A 24,040-nucleotide genomic window follows, 5' to 3' on the forward strand; every position below is an offset into this window, starting at 1 on the left:
TAAAACAATTTTTGTCATCTACTGAAACAGAAGAAGATACAATGTGCAAATAAACTCAAGAAAAGTGACTGCCTCTCTGAGTGTAGGATATACTGCCTTGCATATTGTCACCTACTGTAAATTAAAAAAACCCCACAAAACCAAGAAAAAGATCAAAGCAATGCCATTCCCTTCTTATTGCTGAGAATGCAACATAAATCCTCAGTGTTCTTACAGGCAAACTCAAAGGAGAACTGCATTCCAGGCAGCTGGGAACACTGTAAATTAAATTATTCAATTAAAAAAGAAGTCCTGCAAAGATAACAGTCCTTTCAATGTATTAATTCCCACATGTGAAGGGCCTCCTCTTGAACCAGCTCCAAAAGGGAGGATATTTCTGTACCTTGTACTCCAGCAGCTGAAAGGGAGGTGAATGCCTTCTTGCTTATTTGCAGGCTGGCACGCAGCAAGGGGCAGAAAGCCTTTGAGGAGTGCTCTGAGTTGTTTGGGGGTAGGCAGGCTGAACCGCTTTTAACAACTGCTTCAGAGTTTGGTGATGGTGCTCAAGAAGAAGCTTGGCTTCCTGCAGTGCGAATGGCTTAACATGATGGTTGATGGAAACTTTATTTAGAGACTCCAAGCCTCAGTGGAGGGCGGCTTTCTGAACTGGAGATTGTTTAGTGACCATTTGTCCTCTATGTTTATCATTTAAAGTCTCTGCTAGTTGAGTCTGCATTGTCTGAAAAACAACCTCTTATTTGATTGAAACCTGCTGTGTGGCAATTCCTCTAGATGCTCAGTAGTTGTATCATGAAAAAGACTCCACAGGCATTTCCTTTCTTCCCCCCTTCCTTCCTTATTGCAAGAAGAGGGAAGACAAGCGTAACATAAAGGGCCTGGTAGCATTTCCTTGAGCAGAAGATGTTTCAAAATTGCCAGGTCTTTGTTCAAGAGCAATTACATCTTCTAAACATGGATTGCTATAAAAGGACTTCAGAGTAAGGCTGTTACTGATGCTATCTGAGATGGTTTACAAGTAGATGTACAAGATGGTCCTTTCCTGGTCAAATGGAGGGTAATGTGAACAAAGTACACCATTCATTCCCACACAGTCTTCCAGGTTTCAGAACAAACTTCTATTGGCAGCATTTATATGAATACTTTACTGTTGTGGTATCTGCAGCACCTTTGCTCTAAAACACTAAATCAAAGGAAATAAAGAGTGAAAGAGACACATACTGATCATGGGTCTAGCCCAGCTAGGAGAAACTTCTATCAAAACATTGGCACAGACCTCATCTGCAGATAAACACACAGATTCATGCACATAAGTGAAGAGAACTCTTGAGCCAGAAAACAGGAGCCAAAGCCTTTGACCTGACTGGCAAAACGATGATACCTGGAACTGACATTGTGTCCTTGTTTACAGACAGACAGCAGGTACATAAGACCTCAGCTCCCAGTGAAATTTTGCGTCCCTCCATATTTATTGCCATATCATTCTTCTTTTGGGTTGAACCAGAATCAACAGAACTTTGGTCTCTGTTTCTGAAGAGTGAACTTCAAAGCACTTGGCTATTTGTCAGAAATTACCACAAAACTACAAAGAAATAACTCAACAGTAAATCAAAAATCTGAGAGAGAAACCTCTCGCAAGGACTACAAAGGAAGAAAAAAATAAATGGCATGGAGAGTTGATTATAACACCAGCAGTTTGCCACGGCAATGGAGAAACTGATACCAGATGCTGCTAGGAGCCCTTTCATTACCTTGAGCAGGACCTGCAGAGCTGTGAAGGGGCCCCATGCAGTACTACCTCTCTATCAGGGATAAATGTGCAGCTCTTGGGCGCAGTGAGTCATGAGTGAAAGAGATCTCCAGAACCAATTATTATTTTATTTGAATGATGAAGTTGGAGGCTGACTCCTTGTAAGATTGCTGCATCCTTTCATCATCTCCCAGCAAGTCTTTTAAAGTTGGCTTGTCTTGAAAAATTACAGTTATATCAGGACTTTCAAAGTCAGCAGCATTACTATTTACACAAGTGAAAATAACAGATGAAAAAATTAATCAAAAATTGTTTAATTCTGGATGCAAGGGTTGCCAGATCTTATGGCCCTTGGCATGTACTCTCTTGTTTTTTAAATCCTCAGACATCTTTGTCTGGTTCTTTAAAACTTATTTTTAATTCAGCTGGCTATTTGGCAATTTGTGTGTTACAGCAAATACATGCAACCATTTTCTTCCACTCTTCTAGAAAGGAAGACCAGCTAGAAACTGGATGGTTTATATTTATGCAATGTTACTCACTCCCTCAAATGAAGAAAACTTACAGTGCACTGAAGGAGGGAGGGATTTTTATTCTGATCTGATTTTTTTGATTAGCATAATTACAGAGAGTTGTACTCAGCATATGCTCAAAGCTGTAAGTATACTGCATAATAAAACCAGGAGGGAGAGCTGGAGTAAGAATGGCCATGATACTGTCTCACAAGTAATAGGTTGGTTTACATTTGTTCTGTTTGGTTGCTTTTTGGGGGGCAATGTGTGTTCTTATCTGTTTGTTTATTTCTTTGTTTTGTATGTTTCTCAGTTTTGTGTGTGTGTTTTGTTGTTTTGGGATTTGTGTTGGTTTGGTTGTTTTTTTTTAAGCCCCTTTTTAGTTGCATTGCGGTTTCTAAGCTTTTCAGATTCACTTGTTTTGTGTTTCCACGGTTCTCTCTGTAGCTGTGAAAGATGCAAATGCTCTTTTGCTAACAAATGAAAGCAGAGATTACGCGGACTCACCAGAGCCTGGCAGCTGAGGTTTTTAGCAAAAGTGTATCAAATGTAGTGGCTGTTGTAATAGAACTGCCAATATGGAAGCTAAGAATCAGGCAATGGACAAACATGCAGAGAGACAGCAGCAGTGAACTGCAGCAAGCCAGGGGACAGACTGCAGGGACGTTATGAGCAGAGCTGGTGACTGAAGAAGTAAAATGTTATCAGTGCCAACGATTTGTATAATTTTGGGAGACACTTGGCAGCCTTTGTGGAAAGGTGAAGGCTACAGCAGCTCACTAGAGGGCATGGGCAGGTTTTCTGTCCTGAATACATACCTCATGTGTGGTGCTTCTCCAAAAAACTATTGTATTGTCAAAACCTCCCAATTATTGTGCTAGTAACTTCCAGAGTGGAAGGGACAAAGATAGCACAGCATCAGTGATGCTGATCTCACTGTACCCCAAGAATATTCTTAGCCCTTGCCAAACTCCTAAATAGGTTCAGTTTCACTGAGTGGCTGAATTTTGTACAGTGCCATAATTTAACTGTGTTTAATGAAGAAAACTCCGTCTCAAAGTCTGTAAGGAAAGGAGAGATTACCTTGTTTATCAGAGAGAGGCATACCAACTTGCCCTACGTGAAGGAACATGGTTAAAGCAGTAGAAACCTATGGAATTTATTATTGAGTGACCTTCCATATTGAAGTGAGAAAAATAGAAGAGAATACTTTGAATACTTTCTATGTTTACCACAGTTTCTGCATTACAGTGGTCACGGTTCCCGAATAATAAATGCTCAGGTTAAAAAGTGACATCATTGAAACACTGAACATGTTAATACTATCAACATAAAGTATGGTGAATGTTTCCTTTACTATTTCTAAATTATCTTGTTGTCATATTTCTTCTCATATTCATACTGATTAAGTAGATTTAAATACTTTGGTTGCAAACCCATAAGCCTATCCATTCATGGACATATCTTTTAGTCAAGTGACACAGACCAAGCCAGAAAGTGGTGTAGATAATGCTATGGAAGCGCTCAGCAAGCCAGAGGAATGAAATGTAACACCCAGGGTTTCTTACTTAAGCAAATGTATTCATTCTTGTACCTTTGTGGCAAGAAATGCTTCATGGTGTTCTTTGTACCAGTCTTAGGTACCTAGTGTTAGCTCTAGTTTGGATAAACCCATACCACAAATGATGAATAACAGTTAGATTTTGTGGTTGCTTTCCTCAGTGAGAAGCAGGTGAAAACAGATCAAAAAAGTCTCACAAATACCTGGTGGAGTTTGTTCTTTTGGCCAAAACAGAAAGAACCCCCAAAGCAAATATAAGCTTTCTATTATATTTTTCTCCCACCTAACTGCAAAACTAATTCAAACTGTAGAAACTATAGAACTGTATTTTGGGGGTTTTGTTGTGGTTTTGTGTGTGTGTGTGTGTGTGTGGTTGTTTGGTTGTTTTTTTGGTTTTGTTTTTTTTTTTTTCTGGAGACATTCACAATATTGAGGAAAATCAGTGAGGTTTTTACTGCTGCTGCTGCAAAATCATCAACGTTTTTCTGAGCCTTCCATTACTTAAGTAATGATCTAGGTTCAGAAAAACTTCACATATTTGTAGCTGAATCAGCCACACAGCGTGATATGGAAGAGCGGCACTAAAGCCCATGGACTTCGCCTGGAGTCCATCTGGTGAAACTGACAGCAAAATTTGGTCTTTGTGATGGCATACCTTCAAAGTTAGGAATGATGCAAGCTATGTAACTGCTGCAAATGAAGGGTCTCACAATACCTTTTTAAAAGGAAGAAAAACAATAGTAAGACTGTGCTAGCAAAATTAGAGTAGAATTTTTCATTCACCCTGAGTATTTTTATGGTGAGCTTTTCATTGGGTTTTTTTGTTTCTCTTTTTTACACTGTGGAATAATGGCACTAGGTAAATGGTAAAGAAAATGGTGGCTTGAGTCCCTTAAAACAAGTTTTCTCACCAGTGATAGGAAATAATTTTTTTTAGAAAAATGAGTGTAAACATAATATAGACACAAAGTTAGGGGTTTTCATTTCACCTGACATCAACCTCCATGGAACTGTCAAATCACTCTGCGAACCCACTCAGAAATTCAGCTTCCATGTCGCCTTAGAATCATAGAATCGTAGAATGGTTAGGGTTGGAAAGGACCTTAAGATCATCAAGTTCCAATGCCCCTGCCATGGGCAGGGACACCTCGCTCTAAACCATATCACCCAAGGCCTTGTCCAACCCGGCCTTGAACACTGCCAGGGATGAAGCATTCACAACTTCCTTGGACAACCTATTCCAGTGCCTCACCACCCTAATAGGAAAGAATTTCTTCCTTATATCCAATCTAAACTTCCCCTGTTTAAGTTTTAACTCATTACCCCTTGTCCTATCACTACAGTCCCTAATGAAGAGTCCATCACCAGCATCCCTATAGGCCCCCTTCAGATACTGGAAGGTTGTTATGAGGTCTCCATGCAACCTCCTCGAGGCTGAACAGTCCCAGCTTTCTCAGACTGTCTTCATATGGGAGGTGCTTCAGTCCCCTGATCATTCTTGTGGCCCTCCTCTGGACTTGTTCCAACAGTTCCATGTCCTTTTTATGTTGAGGACACCAGAACTGCACACAATACTCCAAGCGAGGTCTCACGAGAGCAGAATAAAGGGGCAGGATCACCTCCTTCGACCTGCTGGTCACGCTCCTTTTGATGCAGCCCAGGATACGGTTGGCTTTCTGGGCTGCAAGCACACACTGAAGCTGGCTCATGTTCATTTTCTCATCGACCAGCACCCCCCAGTCCTTCTCCGCAGGGCTGCTCTGAATCTCTTCTCTGCCCAACCTGTAGCTGTGTCTGGGATTGCTCCAACCCAGCTGTAGGACCTTGCACTTGGCATGGTTAAACTTCATGAGGTTGGCATCAGCCCACCCCACAAGCGTGTCCAGGTCCCTCTGGATGGCATTCCTTGCCTCCAGCGTATCAACCGAACCACACAGCTTGGTGTCATCGGCAAACTTGCTGAGGGCGCACTCAATCCCACTCTCCATGTCAGCGACACAGATGTTAAACAAGACCGATCCCAACACCGATCCCTGAGGGACACCACTCGTTACAGGTCTCCAGCTGGACATTGAGCCATTGACCGCAACTCTTTGTGTGCGGCCATCCAGCCACTTTATTCACCGAGTGGTCCAGTCATCAAATTGATGTCTCTCCAGTTTAGAGACAAGAATGTTGTGTGGGACAGTGTCGAACACTTTACACAAATCCAGGTAGATGAAACCAACTGCTCTACCACTGTCCATCAGTTCTGTAGCCCCATCATAAAAGGCCACCAAATTGGTCAGGCAGGATTTCCCCTTAGTGAAGCCATGCTGGCTGTCACCAAGCACCTTGTTGTTTTCATGTGCCTTAGCATGCCTTCCAGGAGAATCTGCTCCAAGATTTTGCCAGGCACAGAGATGAGACTGACTGGTCTGTAGTTCCCTGGGTCATCCATTTTCCCCTTCTTGAAAATGGGGGTTATATTCCCCTTTTTCCAGTCATCAGGAACTTCACCTGACTGCCATGATTTTTCAAATATGAAGGCCAGCGGCTTAGCAACTTCATTTGCCAGCTCCTTCAGGACCTGTGGATAGATTTCATCAGGACCCATGGACTTGTGCACGTTCAGATTTTAAGATGGTCTTGAGCCAGTTCCTCTCCTACAGTGGGCTCAAGGTCTTCATTCTCACAGTCCCTGCATCTGCCTTCCAAGACTTGGGTGGTGCTGTGACAGCCTTTGCTAGAGAAGACCGAGGCAAAGAAGTCATTCAGAACCTCAGCCTTCTCCAAATCCTGTGTAGCTAGTTCACCTGAGAGCTTCCTGAGGGGGCCTACATTCTCCCTAATCTGTTTTTTATTTGCTATGTACCTGTAGAATCCCTTCCTGTTATCCTTAATATCCCTAGCCAAGTTTAATTCTAACTGGGCCTTAGCTTTCCTAACCTGGTCCCTAGCTTCCCGGACAACATCCCTGTACTCTTCCCAGGCCGCCTGTCCTTGCTTCCACTTTCTATAAAACTCTTTTTTCATTTGAATTTTCCTCAGCAGCTCCTTATCCATCCAAGGAGGTCTCCTGGCCCTCCTGCTGCACTTCCTTCTAGTTGGGATGCAACACTCCTGAGCTTGTAGCAGGTGATCCTTGAAGACCAACCAAGAGTCTTGAGCCCCCCTGCCCTCTACGGCTATATCCCATGGAAACTTACTAAGCAGGCTCCTGAAGAGGCCAAAGTCTGCTCTTTTGAAGTCTAGGGCAGTGAGCTTTTTGCATGCTCTTCTCACTGTCCTGAGGATCTCAAATTCAACCATCTCGTGGTCGCTGCATCCAAGGCTGCCCTGGAGTGCCACATTTCCAAGAAGCCCTTCCCTGTTGGTGAGCACAAGGTCAAGCATGGCACCTCTCCTTGTCGGTTCCTCTATTACTTGCAGAAGGAAGTTTTCTTCCACACAATCAAGGAACCTCCTGAATTGCTTGTGCTGGGCCGTGCCGTCATTCCAACAGATGTCAGGGTGGTTGAAGTCACCCATGAGAACGAGGGCCTGTGAGCGTGAGGCTTTTTCTATCTGCCTATAGAGTAGTTCATCCACAGATTCCTCTTGATCAGGTGGTCTTTAACAGATCCCCACAGTAATGTCTCCCATAGCTGTTTTCCCTTTAACCCTGACCCACAAGCTCTCTGTTAACTGCTCACCAGTCCCCAGACAGAGTTCCATACTCTCCAGCCTATTCCTAACATAAAGGGCAACTCCCCCTCCGCGACTGCCAGGCCTGTCTTTTCTAAAGAGCCTGTAACCTTCCATTCCAACACTCCAGTCATTGGAGCCATCCCACCATGTTTCTGTGATGCCTGTTGTATCATACCCCTGTAGGCGTGCACACATCTCTAATTCCTCTTGTTTGTTCCCCATGCTACAGACATTTGTATAGAGGCATCTGAGCCGAGCTCCAAATGAAGCCGGCTCATTGGCTGGAGCAGCCGGAATATCTCTCCATTGATCTGAGCATTTATTATAGGTGCTGGCAACTGACTGGGTGTGTTGGGATGGAATGACGCCCCCCTCCCGCAACACATCTAGTTTAAAGCCTCCTTGACCAGTCTGGCAAGCCTCCTACCAAAACTGTTCTTCCCGTTATTTATCGGACCAGCTCCACCAGCCCCCGCTAGACCTGGCCTACAAACTTGGGTCCCGTGTTCAAGACACCCAAACCCCTGGCTATGACACCACACTTTTAACCATTTATTAACCTGGCTAATCCTCCTAGCTTTTTTTAGGTCCCCTGTATCCTGGAGAATTGACGAAAAGCCTATCTGAGCTCCAGAGCCCCTAACCACCTCTCCCAGGGCTCTGTAGTTCTTCTTTATGTTCCCCAGGCTACTACTATCTATATCCCTAGCCCCCACATGTATCACCAGAAGTGGGTAATAGTCTGTGAGGCTTACTAGTGCAGCCAGCCTCTCTGCCACATCCCTGATGTGTGGCCCTGGTAGGGAACACACCTCCCTTGAGACTGGGTCAGGCCGACAGACGAGTGCTTCTGTCCCTTTCAAGGTAGAATCCCCTACTACTACGACCCGCCGCTTTTTCCTGGCAGCACCAGTAGAAATCTTTTTTACTAGTGCATCAGCTGGCTGTTTCTGGCGCAAGTGCATTTCCTCATGAGCCCCCTGCAGGACAGCAAAGCGGTTCTGTGTGTGGGCAACAGGTTTAGGAGGAAGTCCCTTGCTTTTAATTGTCCTTTTCCTCCTTTTTTTGTTGTTGTTGGTTTTTTTTTTTTTTGTCATCAATTCCCAGCTTCGAGGGTTAACAACCTCCTTCTTTCCTCCATGAGCTACAGGGGAAGCTTGAGGCCCCTGCACAGTTTGGGCCTGGAGCAAGCATTCCTGCTTCCTCTCAGCTACCCTGACATCTTGTAGCCTATTGACAGCATCCTGCAGCTCAGCCCCTGCTGCAGGAGTACCTCCACCAGGGAGCACCGAGTGCAGCCCTGCCCATTGTGTACCTTTCCCTCACCAGATCAGTGCAGGCACTCTCTACACCCCGAAGTCTGCAGTGAAGCCTCCCCTCTCATCAGCTCTGTCTGGGTGTCTACAGTGGGGGTAGTTCTGGGGTACCCAGAACTGAATGTAGTACTCAAGAGGTAGGTATACCAAGCCAATGTTTGGTGACATAATGATATTTTCTGGGTTATTTCCTATTCTTTTCCTAGTGGTTCCTAGTATTTTCTTTACTACTTTGGACCAAATATGATCACATTCACCTATCTTTTACTCTGTTATCTTGCCCATGTGCAAAGCTGAGTAAGCATTAAGGGAGAACACCAGCTGAATTAGTTCAGCTTGAGACAAGGATAATTGAGGGTTAATGTTTTATAGCATGATCTTCAAAACCTCAAATAATAAGAGTGGTATGAAAGAACGTAAACTGTAAACAAGCTGAAGCAATATATACAATATAATGATAAAAGATATGCTATAATGAAAATATTTTCTTTCAAATATAGCACTTACTATGTTGTACCACAAATCCACAGATAAGACATTCAATGATATCTGAACTCGGTATTATTAGGGAAAAAATAGAAAGGAAGAAAAGAATAAACAAAATACAAATGTTTTGGGAAAACATTTAAACATTTGAAGATCTGCAGAAACCCTTGAGACAGCCAGGTAGTTTGAAGGCAGTATCTACTTTGAAAACATGCTAAAATATGAGAATATCCAAAGCCTAACAGAGAAAAAAATCTGGGGAAGATTGAATACTCGGTTGAAAGAAAGAATCTTTCTACAGCAAGCCCACTGGAAAAATACCACGACGGAAGGAAGATTCTCTTTAGGCAATAAAAGCAATCTGTAACCAGAGGGAAAGGTGTTTTTTAAGCAAACTTGGGCACAGTTTTGGAGTGCTGATGGAGTTTTGAGTGCTCCAGACAGGACACTGCTGTCCCTGACAGGCTGGGAAGCAGGACTTTCCATAGCAGCTGTAACAGCTGCTACTAGGTATTTTGAAAAACTGAAGCTCACTATTGGACATATTTGTCTAATATTGTGAAAGCAGATACAAGGATTCAGATAAACCCCATCTCCAATGGAAGTTATGCTGCATTTCCACCCCAGATACGGGGGTTACGTCTCACTCCTTTTGTAAATTCCTGCCTGATAGGAAGGATTTTATTCATTTGTCCTGGGTTCCAGGTCTTCACCTACAAAATGTGGTAAGGTTTCTTCTCTCTCAGGAGTAGGTATTTATGGTAGTGACGCATGTACTGTAGCTATTGTGGTACTTGTAATGGAAGGTTCTCTGTCCAACTTTTGCACCTATTCAAACTGGTCTGTGACTCTCTCACTGCCTGGTAAATATAAAATTAAAGTTGACAGAAGACTGCAGCAAAATCAGGCCAAAGGCAAGAAGCCAAATAACCACTTGGCTGTACGCTGAAAGTTAGAGCATGCCTAATGTCCCCACATTTTCACAACAATTATTCATTCTTTCCTAGAAGCAGTTGGTTAGTTAGCTCAAGAGAATTAAAAGAAAAACCTGAGGCCTAAACAGAGAGCCATCAAACACAAAACAACACTTTGTAAGACAGGTGAAGAAAATCTAATAAAAGTAGGAAAACCTCTTTTTGTAACTGAAATGGTGAGAAAATTGAAAGAAAAGATATTCATACGCAAAACCCAAAGGAAAACAGGTTTGTCAAAACAAGATTTCCAGTAAAATAAGTTTAAGAAGTCAGACACTGTGGAAATATATAACACTGAATTCTCTTCTTACTTAGATGCCGCCAATTCTTCAGTGTAAGTTGTGGAAGTGAAAATGCCTGAGTGTATAGAGTTTCACTATCAATCCACTAATTAAGCTACCAAGCAGTTGCTTCTTCTATAGACCTTGTTTGAATTTTGCAATCCAGTTTCAAAGTAAGTTTTCTGAAAAATGGAGCACTGAGGATACCTATTTCAACGTACACACACCCTTCTCATATCGCTGTCTTTGTTGTGTACTGTTTCACAGTCACATGCTCATATGCCCCCCAAGGAAATTTCAGAGTGCAGCCCAATCTAAGGGAATTTTTATCCTTACATTTTGTAATAAGATCGAGGTTAAGACTGCTGAGACACCTTGGAGTTGAGAAAAAATTGTTCTCCCACATTAAGACAGAACTAGTAGTCAATTCTGAGAATTAGTTATCTGAACCACTTTAATTAAATTAAAAAAAAAAAGAGTTGATCTTAATGGAAACATTGCAGTCAGTCAAAAATAGGAAATAAGGTTGCCTGATGCTAGTGTACAATCATTCCCCAGTACTCAAAATATAAGTAAGCTGTAAAACTAGTTACTAACCCTGTTAGGGCAGGTGGATTTGTAATGAAGATGTCATAGGAGAGGCAACGTGAAACTGACATGAGCTGCTTATCCCTTGTAACAGCCCAGGCTGACAGAAGGTATGTTTGTTCCAGGAATATGAAAAAGGAGGAACATAAGGTCTGAAGGCACCGTAAGGTTATTTTCTTCATACTATTTTCTCTTCTCTCCCATTGAAGGTATTGTGCTTCTGAAATTAGTCCAGGTAGAAAGAGCAAAATTGTTCATAAAATATCATATTAAAAACTGCTATAGTGAGGATATCAAAAACATAGGCAAGGCAAGGTGCAGGTGGCAATAACCCCAAAGACTGGGATGAATGAAGTCAGCAACTGACTGCATCTTGGGCTTTTTGGCAACAGTCTGAGCACAGATTTCAGGGTGAAGCTTTATCCCAACTGTGGTATTTCATAGCAGACTCCATTTATGTGTATCTTTGCTAGGGGAATTTTCTTTGAACTTTACATAGGGGCCCAGCCTTCACTTGGTGAACATTGATGCTAGTCCCTGGGCTTAAAAATAGCAGATTTATTTAAACAGTCTGCAGGTTTGGCTCTGTGATTTTATCTCAGCATCTGAGAAAATCATTTTACTTACTCTTCTCAGAGGTATTTGGTGAATTAGTGTTGGTAAATAAGTGTTATTTTTGAAGGTGAGTGTGCTAATGAGGCAGAAAATCCTCTGGAGATGGGGAAACCAATGCCACAAGGTGTTCAGGTGTTCGTACTTCCTAATGACTCACTGATACCTCACCTGAAAATCTGGCCTGAAAATAACTTGTTCCAGTAGAGTGATTCAGGCTACTTCTGAAGGAGCTGAAGTCAGTGCTCCAGGGCTGGAAGGACAAGTGGGGAAAAAACATCATCATTTCAAGGAAAATCTTAGCAAAACAAGCATCAGGTTTCTGGAAGTATTTTAATCACCTTTTTTATTTAACAAAGTTGGGGGAAAAAATGCTGGTTTATGAGCTTTTTTCTCCCTCCAAAATGTCGTTTATTGCTTTGGGGGCTTTTTGTCCCCCCCCTTTTTTTTTTTTTTTTTTTTTTAAACCATGCTTTATATGCTTGCCAATAAAAGGGGAATATTACACCCTGGAATCTTCCTGTGTAAGTTAAAACAGTGCTTGGCAAAATGGGACTGGAATAACAAGTAACAGCTTTCTTAAGATAGGGTCAATCGATTCCAGGGGAGGCTATTTACAGGATTATATACAGTCCTCTTGGACGAAGAAAATCTCTTAAGTGCTCTCAGTTTGACATACATTTTTTCCATCATCTGGTTAGAATTTTTGTGCCAGTTAGCTTGCAGCCCTGCTATTTCCTCCGCATGTGTTCTGCAAACCGTGGGTAGGATACACTCGTTATTTTGAAGGAGTTGGGAGTGAGATGCAATTATGGGGGCCTAAGCACACAAGAGATAAAATCTCCTTCCTGCCAGCCAGCATAGAGAGTAGTCTGTCTGAGCTCAGAGGCAGCTGATCAGATCTGAGCCTGAGTATTTGGGAAAAAAAAAAAGAGTTCTTAACAGCCTGTGAGCCCCATTTGTTTATTTAGAAAGAAGCCATTGTATTATTTGGTTATTCTAAGGAGGTCTGCAAAGCAAATGCTGGCTTCAATATGATGAATTTCAAAACCATCCAGCCTGTGTTCAAGTGAAGTGGCTTCATATTGTGCTGCCTCTTGACATCTATCGAATCCCATGCAAGCCTGCCAAGGTCTTTCAGACGTACTTTTGACATTTCAGTGCAGCTTATACCTAGTCTTCAAATGAAAGGTATGTTTGAATGAGGGCAATTTTGGTAATTTGCCTGAATTCTGCATTTATGCTTTCTTTGGCCTAATCTGTTTAATTGAGAGTTGTTCCCTGTCTGGCTGCCAGTATTAGCAGAGCATATGGGTAGCAGATTGGTTTACCTATGTACTGTAGAAAGTTTGTTTTTTCACACTCTTAGAAGACTGGACATGGACTTGCATGTTAAACTAGCATTTGTTCAACGAAACCTCTTCAAACCTGAGTGCTTACCATTTGCCTCAGTACGTTTCACTTTTCAACATGTAGACGTTCCAGAGTAATGATTTTAAAAATTATTTTCTGAGCGAAGCCTAGGTCAGGTTCGGACCCAGTGAAGTACTCAGTTTCCATCCTTAAGGCCAGAGAAATTTACAGTGACATTTTCTCTCACTAGGATATTGAACAGCTAAGTGTGCAGTGGAGAACTATAGGGCCCTCAACCATTTTGATTACAAAGTAACATCAGCTTACGTGAAAGTTTTCAATAAATTTTAACACTCTCGCGAGTTTGAAGAACCTGTAAAACTCTTTCTTTCTGATACTGAATGCTGAGTTTCTTAAAGGACCTACTTGAAACTAACTTTAAACGCTAAGCTGATTGAATTTATCTGAATCTGTGAGGAAGATGCTTTTGTGAACATGCATCCATTTGGGAGCAAAGGGACTTCTTCACATCTGACAAAGGGGCTTGAATCCTATTGGTGCAGAACTTAGACCATGGGAAATACCTCTATTTCATTCATAAGTTTCTGAAATCACCTGGTCTTTAGGACATTTCTCACCCATTTTCTTGAGATAAATAAGTGCTACTGGAAAGGAAGACAGAGGAAAATAAAATGTTTGACCCTGACACATTCACAGCTGCTCACTGCCTACTGAACCTTTCAAGGCAGCCGCCTCAAACAGCGTGCCCTCACCTACCTGACGGGTTGATGTCTAGAAATATTGCATGTTACTTAAAAAGGCATCAGGAACAATAATACAGGCACTGTTTGGCTTGCAATTTAGCATGTGCCTTTTAAAAACAGCCTGTCAGAAAACTGAAAGGCAACCTATCCTCACCACGTCACAAACCTCTGCAGAAGGATATGCAAACAGCAATGCTATGCTTCTTTAAAGGACTTGGTATTAATTTGCTCTAACCTCTATGCAAACAAAATTTCTCAATTAATCCATTCTACACTGAAGAGTAGGATAGAAAAGCTGGTGGACTAGTGAAGAATCTGAATTCTCACTCTAAGTACAAAACGAACTCATTGCAGTGAATCCCTTGACTGCTGATGCTGAAGTCAGACAGCATTACCTTCTCTTTTTACAGAAAATGCACATTTCTATCTCTCTATGGCACTGAGTCCCAAACTAAGGAAACGTGCTTCACTAATGTGCAGGATTTCTATGGACAATTCCTTCCTCATGCTGTATCCCTTGGAAATACTACCAGCACGAATGTTCTTTTGATGTGCACTCTCCACTGCCTAGGAGCTGTGGATTGAAGCCACAGCCTGCAGTTTTTAAACTTATTGTTGAAGTGTTTATAGAGATCTTATCAGAAAGAGCAAAATTCAGTCTAAATTTCTACTCTGTCATCCAGGCAAAGTAGACAGGACTGTATTTCAAGGTAGCATCTGACTTTTGCTGACTTGATGAACAACGTTAGCTCAATACTCTTTTCCTACAGGCATTTAAGGTTTTTTTATACTCATGTTTTCCTGTTGCCGTTAGTAAAAACATTGCTGTTTCCTTGTAGGCTTAACTATTCCCCCATGTAACAGTTCACCCATAAACGTAGGTGTGAAATCACAGAAAACCACTTTTTTGGACTTAACAAATGTAGTGAGACTAGCTATATTTTTCCTTACTTGGTACATTTCATGTTCAAAACACTTTATAAATGTAAACACTTTGAACTCAATTCTGAAACACAAGAGGTCTATTCATGACCTCATTTCATCTGAGGAGAAGCTAGTCGAAGACAATATGCCTGAAATGCTCACATGAGTCATGACAATTGTGACAACAAAAGGTGTATCCTAAAACCTCTTAATCCTATGCTGTTGGTATCAGGCAATGCTTCCCACCACCCCAAGTGGGCCTATACATAGCAAATGTCATTAGGAACCTTTTGCAAATTAATCATGCTACAAATGAGACAATGTTGTTTTCCGATTGCAGCCCTTTAGTGAAAATTTCTCTCTTCAGCCTGGGAAGACTACTTCCAACAGCAAATAATGACTCAGAGTAACTTCAACTACCATAAAGAGGATACCAAAAGTTTGACAAAAGGTAGAAATTTCTTTCATTCTGAGTGCTTAGATATTTCAACTAGCCTTTGGGAAACTACATATTTAACAGGAAAATGCCATAAACTGGGAATTCAATAACTAAAACAGGCACAGGAATAAAGAATACATAGTTCCGAGATTAGTCAGAGAAACAAAACTTATGAAGGGCTTGATAAATGTGGCTCTTTCAAAGGCTTAGGGGACCCTATTGATGTAAATTAATTACACATATCCACCAATTAGAGCAACTTAATGAGTCTATCAGAACTCAAGCAGCAGGAAAAATGTCTGGTTACAGAGTAGCTTTAGATGAGTATATGACCAGGTACATTGTGTTGGAAAGAAAGGGTCTGAAACTAGGGTTAGCAGCAAAGGAGGCTAGCATCCCACCGGGCTTACCTGTTAGCAAGTAGGTCAGGCTGAATGGGAGACGGATGGCTGTGTACATATGGGTAGAGAGAAATGGGAAAAAGACCAAAGCTAAACTCTGTCTGAGAGAGAACTAAGCACAGAGATTCAGCAAAAAATGTTGGTTTATATTTTGTTTTAGCACTTGCAACCATATAGGGTTAAAAGGAGAAATATGAATTAGGACTCTACAGAAAATGAGAGCAAACAATTTTCAGTTCTGCACTTCATGTGGCTCGTGGCTACCTCAAACAGCACTACAGGGCAAAAGTGACACTCCTAATGATTGTCTCCATGGGTAGATCAGGAATTCACTTGCAGGTTTTATTTTGCAAACTGTAGACTTCTTTTGAAAGTGGATCCTTTCCCTTGCTCTGCTTCCATAGTGTAGGTGTCTATTAGCATCATCTTATGTGTGTTATTTGTCTGTAAGTAATCCCTCAAGCTTGTATAAATACACCTACTTGCGCAGTATGCCGGAGCAGAGCTATACATGTTATAACAGCTGGCATTCGACTGCTTAGTGAGTAAACATTATGTCCAGGGGTTAAAGTGGACTGGAATAGTTCCAGCTTACATCTGCTAGAAAGCTACTGGGTTAAATGTTTGATTCTTATCCTCAGCTTTTGAGAAGGTAAAGCATGTCTGAAAGGTGAAGAACACCAGTTTGCTTCTTGGGAAAAGCTGTATCTGTGGCAGCCTTCTGTGTCAATAAGGATTTCAGACTTTCAGTACCTGCTTCCATGGTAGAATATCCTTTAAATATCAGAGGATATGCACCTTAACTTTATGTGTACTTGGTGTATAGTATAGAAATTCAGCATGATACAAGTTACATCAGAATTCTAAAGCTGTATCTGAGGCAGCCTTCTGTGTCAATAAAGATTTCAGACTTTCAGTACCTGCTTCCATGGTAGAATATCCTTTAAATATCAGAGGATATGCACCTTAACTTTATGTATACTTAGTGTATAGTATAGAAATTCAGCATGATACAAGTTACATCAGAATCCTAACAAGCTATACAATCACGGTAAAGCTGTTGTTAGATGATATGCTGATACCACAGGGTGCTCTAGCCCCTTCAAATGGCTCCTGATCCCAGTTCAGAGCTCATTCTGCCTCCTTGGATGGCCAGGGCAATCCTGGGCTTGGCTATCCTCACTGGCACATATGCAAGCTGTGAGAAATGGCAGCTACAGAGCAACTCTCCTCTGCTAAGTAAGGGTGTTGTGAGCGATGGGAAGACTTGGAAGCTGAGAGAAAGGAAGTAGGCAAGTTGGGCAGCAAATGCCAGGTCTGGGTGGAGGTGACAAACAGTTCTCTGCAGAAAGGAAAGATGGAAACAAGCATGAGGTGTGAAACAGAGGACATTGAAAGGAGCTTCATCCTCACAGAAGGAATAACACATCTAGTTATTCTCATTTAAATCATTAAATTATTTAGGCAGACAGTAACTTTAAAAAAGAAACACAAGTTCATGAGTGCCTGGTTATTCTAATTACTGCAACAGGAAATGTTATTACTGTAAATAAAACTTGGAACATTTACCCAATAAAGTAATTCCATCATAATCCAGAGACAGAAGCTGCAGTTCTTTTTAACCACACCTTAATCACTTTTTTGTTATTACTGCATATCCATCCAAAGCTGTTATTGGATCCGTCTCCAGCTGTCGTCACACTGCTATGTGGGTTTCAGGCCAATTCTTGACTATGTCAGTGGGAGGACCTGTGTTTCATCTATACTGGAAGATGGACTAGCTCTTTTCAACATGCTGAAAAATGAAAATAGCATTACTAGGCACTGCTCTAGCTTCCACACTGACAGAGGCAGTTTCTGAATAGCTTTTACCATGCAATCACCAGTGACCTTTTCGACCTTGCTCTTGGTGTGACCAAGGAACTCTCCAACAAAAGAAGTTCACCCCAGGGCTGGCATAGGACAATTTTGGACCTTCTAGACATCTGCTCAAAAGATTAGGCTAGTATATTTAAAATCATCCACCCATGTTTTGCTCTGCATTGCTCCGGATACCAAAGACAGATTACAAAAGAACCAAAAAAGAGCTGGTCTAGACAAGGTGCTGGACAAGATGGCTTTCAGATTACTAATACCTATAGTTAGCTGGATCTCGCTGCAGATTTTTTGCTTATGCTTTGGTAACTCAGGAAAAGAAAAACATTGCATTATCAGCAGGTCAACTGGATGAGTGCTGGGAATAGTGTTGGACCTGCATGTGGATGATTTCAAGGGGGACACTGATGCTATAGCTGATGTTTTTCTTGCTTCATACCTATTTGCTTTAGTAACTGCAAAAGATTAAATACCTATAAAAGGTTGGGACTCAAAAATCCATTCTGGTTAACACGAAGCTTTGCATTAGTTTCAAAAGTACCTCTATACACTGTGTTTGAAAAAAAAAATAAATTTGAGCATGTTCCATATAATTATTCCTGTGACTCATATTCTGAAAATGTATTTTCCAAAACTGGATCAAAAGTAATATTATATAATTAGACTTCACTTCTACACTACAGCATCTGAATGTCTAAATAACATCTAGTAGAAAGATAACTCATTAAAGAAATATCTGACAGTAACAAGCATGTTCCAAGAGAAGACATGCAGATGTCCTCTTCTGCCTTGCAATTGATGTTATTGAAATACATTAAAAAAAAAAATCAGTATTTTTTGATGATAATGCTTTCTGTGTAGCCTACATCTTCTCATGAAAATCAATCTGAAATCAGCTTTCTGTTTTATAGGAAAAAAACTACTGGAGGAAAAAAGTGTGCTGGTCATGACATAAAACTGAAGTCAGGAAACTGAGATTTTACTGACTGTCAGGTCTTTTCCCAATTTGAGTAAATTTTCTGATTTCTAAAAAGCGTATCTTCTTGTCTGAAAAGTAATCTTTTAAAAGAGTTTTCAATTTTGTTTGCAAGGAGCTGATCTACCAGAGTAATGGTCATCACAGAAAGGCTCTTCAGCAAACAAAGCTTTACTGGAGGTTGGAGCTTTACCCAATAAAAGGTGATTTAACCAACAGAACTCAGGATGAAGAAACTAAGGCCAGGGAAAGATGAAACACAGGAAGTAATGCATGACTCATTTCCATGGAGATTCTTATTCTCCATCCCTCACGTTAGCAAAGGAAAGAGAAGGAGAGGTAAAAACATGAAAGAATAAAAAGTAGCAGTGAGCAGGATAGAGAGAAGAAAAAAGGACAAGAAGGCCAACAACAACAGAATTATGTGTCTTGAGATAGGCTGTCAAAGTGATAATACTCAGCTTTCTGAAAATCATAAGCTACCTTAATTCATTGAGCATCTACTAGATGCATTACAGATGCTAAATAAGCTTCTTTGGCTGCTCTGGTTTCAATTATAATGGAAATGCTACAAGCTGCATGAAATGGTGCATAGCCTCCTTTGTCCCACATGTAGCAAGGTGATTGAATTACTCTTGTCTCTGTATCCTTGAGGGTTACATCCCCAAATCTGAGATGCTGACTTGCTTGTTTCAGAGCCTAGCAATACTGTAAGCTTTACTCAGCCCTGGCTAAACACTGCGTTGCAAGCTTTGTCTAATTTATACTCCCAAGATACAGCAGTGGGCTACATCCTCAGTCTCATTTCATTATAGCTACTAAAACCTTACACAGTGGAAAGTTTCTGAATCCACTTAATTTGTCTTGTGTCTATATAATGTTTTCTGGTCTTAGTCTATTTGGGTTATTCAAAATATAAGAACAAATAAACCCAAGGCATGTATCTTATCAACAAATGGATACCATGGATCATGCAACATAACTATGACTTTCTAATATTTCCTTGTCTTCTGTGCCAAAGCTTCCTTCAACATCACAGGTCTACTGTGATACACTGCCTCTGCGCTTGCAAGGTCAGGTCATCAGTGTACCTCTCCCATAAACTTTTTGGTGTAGCTATTTCATGCAATATGTGTGTTGAAGGGGAAGCAGTCAGCCTATTCCAAGTGATTTCTGATTGAGTGCTAAGGATAAACCGATGTGGGAAAAATCTAAACTAGGCAGACACTTATAAATTTGAAAACGAGTGAGTTTACCACAGAACTGATCAAATACTGGACAAAAATGCATGCATGTACTGTGAATGTTTGTGTGATGGCTTGAGTTTTCCTGTCCGAGCCTCAATGGAGTTTGTATATTCACAGGTATTCATATCCTGACCAGGGGATCCTGTCAAACATGTATTTGGTGTTCCACATACTCAGCTGTTAGTATGTGTATCTGTGACAGACTCTGTACTTTCACTTTAGTAGTGACCCTTGGTTAAGCATTTTGAAGTTGGTACACTAAATGCCAGAGGTTGCATAATGCATAATTCACAGACAGCTAATTCTTTACTAGTAACATTCAGCTGATATTTTCATATCCAGTGTAATTTGCAGACAATTGTGCTGTTTCCAGAATACAAAAATCTCAAGAAAAATTTGGGGAGAATTTAGGGAATATTTGGTGTTTTCATGCAGTAGATTTTTTTTTTTTTTAGGTCAGCATTTGGTCTCTTAATGATATAGCAGCTGCTATATCATCAGAAAACCCAGCACTGAATAGTCCGCATTAAAAACATTAGCCACTTGGGTTTAGAATTTTTGCTTGGATACCCTTTGGACAAAAAACTAAAACCTAAAGCCTTTTGAGTGTTCATGTTTTCAGCATTCAGATGAAAGATTTTTGGTGAAACAACAGGGTATTTTTTACAAACAAGTAATTAAAATCCAATTACCAAAAAGTAACTACAAGATGTTTTCAGCTATCTCTATTCACAAGTTTGACCCCAAAATAGCTCAGAATATATTGAACAGAGTATGTTTTCATCTGTCTTCAATTACACAAGTCAGCCACTGAAGACAAAAAGAGTCAACACTCTGTAACCAGCTTTCTGCATTCCATTACAGTACTCTGACCTTCCAAAGTGAAAAAGCTGTGAGTCATGACCAAACTCATGAGATGGGCTTAAAATTGCAAGATTTCAAAAAATAGATTTGGGGAACTTTAATTCATATGTTCAAGAGTTGTTTTATTGTTGGGGTGTTTTGGGGGGTTGTTGTTTTACTAAGCTACCACAAGAATAGGAACACATATTTTTTTAATAAAAGTTCCAATTCTTTGTAAGAACACATCTAGAAATCTGTGAATTTTAAGGAACACCAGATATCAAAAGGTTTGTGCTAAAATCACAAGAGTTGAGAGCACTATCAAGAACAATTTCTGTGCAGCTGACCGATGGTGCTCAACTTCTGCTGTGAGACTGGCATTTATAGTTTGAAGAAGTTTAGAGTTATGGTCCAGAGCGAGTGCTATTGTGAAAGGAAACCAATAAATCACCTGTAGAGAAACTGTGAGGCACACAGGAAGACAGAAGACTGCCAGGATGAATGCTGGGATTCCCTGCATTAATGGAAAAGCAATGCACAGTGCTAAAAAGTCAGTGGAAATGTCAAAGAACCAGACACTTCCATTCTTCTTCCTAGATTTAAGAGGACAAAGGAAAACACTCAGTTTTGGTGCAGGGATGACATAAGGGAAAGCCCAAATTAAATAATTGGGGTTTTGAAGATTACTTATATTGTTCTTCAAATAACAGTGTCTCAGTCTGTAGGACATCTGCTTTCTTTCTCCGTCTGCTCAGGCTGACTTCTGGGATAATAGAAAGATATCACAAACACTCAATTCACTTGTTTGCAGCAAAGGGTCTTTAAAGAAAACAGCTTTTGGTGATTTTTTTTTTTCCCAACTTGGATTTGAACATCCAGCTTTCCAATCCAGAAAGCAGATGTTTTAACAGTGACTGGGTAATGATTTTTAGCATGTTTTATATGATCTAAACATAATCCAACCAATAGAAAACGCTATTTGATGTTTAACGTTGAGACTCTTTCCTCTAGTGTTTAACGCAGAACAGCTGGAAACTGAAACATTTTTGGCACAAAAATACAAAAACAGAAAGTTTTTTTTCCAGTACAAAATTGTTTGCACTCTTTGTCCTGACAGTGCCACCTGATTCTCCCTGGAGGGATTAAATTTCTCCACATTCATCATATCCAAATGGTGCAATGTCAAGAGACCGGCAATACCCTTAGTTTGCCCATCCATGACTGACATTCAGTACATTTTTGTCTGAGTAGATGAGGAGGTTGACGTAAAGGTAAATTCCAGACTAGCATCTTAAGACACAAGCCCTTTTGTGTACTGACTTTTGCTTTCACTCTAGACTCTACATAACCTCATTTAGCATGTAAAGCGGTTTCAAGCAGGAGCTTGCAGGTTGGCACATTGTAAAATATCCTGCCCCGTAAGCTACATGCATTCAGTTCTTAATAATAATGATGACGATACTAATAATGATAGTGGTAACAATAATGATGATAATAGTAATAACAACAACAATAATAACAATCATAAATCATCTAGCAAAAATGCCAGGCTTAACAATAAACACGTCAGGATCCAAAAGTGCATCTGACAATACTGGTTCATATTACAGCTGATGTCAAAGCTAACACATTGTTAATCTAGTAAAAGTACACTGCAATTTATCACAGCATGTCTGCCTTGCCAGTCCTAATATTTTATTTAATAATTTTGAATTGAAAAAAAAAAAGTCATGATTTTTAACTGGTATTTAATTGAAGTTAACCAGTGGGAAAACAAAATCCAAGAATCTGGGAGTATTTAGAACTCATGACCAAGGCTCCTGGCTCAAACACAGTTCTCAAGAGTCTGTTAAAATAAAAGATGTGTACTGAGTTTTCAGATTCCAAATACTTACGAAAGTCTGTTCCCATACAGACATTTTGTGTTTCCACACTATCCATTTAAAAGATTCTATTTTTCTGTTGGTGAATGCAAGTAAAAAATGAGTACAGTGTTATTACTTATCTGTTACCTCTGGAAACTGCCCATAGGATTTGAAAAACATGTGGACAATTCAAAGCATGTCTCTCTGGGTGACCAAACCCAGAAAGCAGTGAGAGTTTGATGCACTGTTTCAGAAGAGAAATGGCATCTTTCAGAATCATACCTACCATGCTCTTCTGAAACAAGAATCTGTGCTTGCCAAGTAAAGTTACAAAATGTTATTTTTCTACAGTGTTCAAAGTTAGTTCTTGGTATGTGAACTCTAATGTCTTCTTTCAATTTGCAGATAAACTGCAGTTCATTAAAACTGTATGGTTTCAATAAGATTTCAATTTCCAGGTACTTTGAGAATTTCAGAAGTGTCTTATCCCTTCTAAAAATATGTTTCTGTGAATCTTGAGTCACACTTATTTTGCAGCTATGCTAAGGATCCCAAATGAAGTCTTGAATTGGGATGCAGTCTCACAGTTCATGTACAGTTTTGAAAAATAGACTCCTTGTAACTGTGCTGAGCATGTACTCACATGTGGAAGCACAGAAATTACTTGTGAAATTGTAACTTTTATTGCTCACCTTATTTTAGTTGGCTCTTTCATTCAGGTACTCTTCAAATTTTTATCGTCATAAGGGGTCTCAAGTGTTCTTCTGTACCTATAAGGCAGGCAGTGTCTTCAAAACACGAGCCAACTTTCTAATGCTTAAAAAATATTCTAAAGTAAAATGCAAGCATTCTTAGCCGTATTTGGCTTTATCCTGCGTATAACTATCTATATTTTCAAGGAAAGAAGTGGTCTTTTTTTTTATTTGGTGAAAAACTGGCTCAGTTTACCCAGAGAGGTGGCGGATGCCCCATTTCTGGAGACATTCAGGGTCAGGCTGGGTGGGTCTCTGAGCAACCTGATCTATCAAGGTTCGCTCACTGCAGGGGGTGTTAGACTAGATGGATGGGAAAGGTGCCTTCTAACCCAAACTGTTCTATGAGTCTATGACTCTGTTTTGGCTACAGTGTAATTTAGTGAAAGTATTAAGTATTTCATTATTTTTAAAAACTTTTCTCATGCTTTAGGATCTACATTTTTAATTCAGATGATTCTTCTCTCTCTAAAGGTTCACAGTACCTTCAGCTCAGATGCAACATGGAATTTCCCTAATGCTCCATTTCTTAGAAGCACTATGGCATGATTAACTTCTTATTCAAATGAATAAAGCAGACACGGTTGTTAGGTTTCATGGATAGAAAGGGAGAAGCACTTTCACAGCACTTTGAAGTTTCCAAGTGTTTTTTCCTTACTGATGCAGCCGAGCAACTGGAGTTTGCTTAGAGGTGGTAAAAATGAAATAATTTATTTTTATTGCACATTCCAGCCTAATACACCGTGGAATACATTTACCCCCTAAAGAACAGGCTTAGGGCTAAAGTACTTGCCATGGTGAAAGGGAAAACAAATTGTGATGATGATTGCACTTGATTTGTTGAAATATTTCACC

At 40.4% G+C, this 24,040-nt stretch overlaps 1 long non-coding RNA gene across 1 annotated transcript; it reads right to left on the minus strand.

Annotated features, from left to right (window-relative positions):
- Positions 1–23,362, minus strand: LOC133207204 (uncharacterized). The gene is made up of 2 exons (XR_009723981.1): positions 23,126–23,362; positions 1–1,579 (listed from the first exon to the last, which is right to left on the minus strand). It is a non-coding gene; the product is annotated as an uncharacterized LOC133207204 (long non-coding RNA).
- Positions 23,363–24,040: the final 678 nt, after the last annotated feature.

The sequence above is a fragment of the Neopsephotus bourkii genome, unplaced genomic scaffold (genome assembly GCF_033783945.1).
Source record: "Neopsephotus bourkii isolate Nb327-2 ecotype Australia unplaced genomic scaffold, CSIRO-AGI_Nbou_v1 NB_1831, whole genome shotgun sequence".
Lineage (NCBI taxonomy): Eukaryota > Metazoa > Chordata > Aves > Psittaciformes > Psittacidae > Neopsephotus > Neopsephotus bourkii.